This window comes from Myotis brandtii, unplaced genomic scaffold (assembly GCF_000412655.1).
Source record: "Myotis brandtii unplaced genomic scaffold, ASM41265v1 scaffold147, whole genome shotgun sequence".
Lineage (NCBI taxonomy): Eukaryota > Metazoa > Chordata > Mammalia > Chiroptera > Vespertilionidae > Myotis > Myotis brandtii.
In genome coordinates, this window is record NW_005355292.1 from 1,219,223 (window position 1) to 1,219,612 (window position 390).

Sequence of the window (390 nt, forward strand, 5' to 3'; positions counted from 1 at the left end):
CCCCTCCCCCGAGCGAATCACGCGCCCTCCTCTGACACTCGTAGCGGGCCCGAGCTCCGAATTTATCCTTCACGTGACCTGAGGGGGTTGGGTGGTTGGTCGGGGACGGCGGAGGAGAGGGAAAGGAGGGAACAGAATCTGCCGTTGCCCGAGCAACAGGCCCCGCCCTCCGGCTTGGGCCGGGGGGCGGGAGGAGGACGTCAGCACGTCAGCCGGGGTTTTGCGTTTTGATTGACAGTTGCTATAGCGACCGGGTCGGTCCGTCGCCATTTTGTTGGTTGGTTTTTTTTTAAACCCTTTCGCTTCCCGCCCGAATAATAATAAAAAACCCTATTGGAGTGAGGCGGGGGTGGTGGCGGCAAGAGCGGCGGGGGGATCCGGGGAGACTGC

The 390-nt window shown here is 61.8% G+C and overlaps 1 protein-coding gene across 1 annotated transcript in view; it reads left to right on the top strand.

Moving 5' to 3' along the window:
* DYRK1A (dual-specificity tyrosine-(Y)-phosphorylation regulated kinase 1A) overlaps nt 1-390 on the top strand; it is a 128,854-nt gene that overhangs the window by 1,140 nt on the left and 127,324 nt on the right. The window lies entirely within an intron of this gene.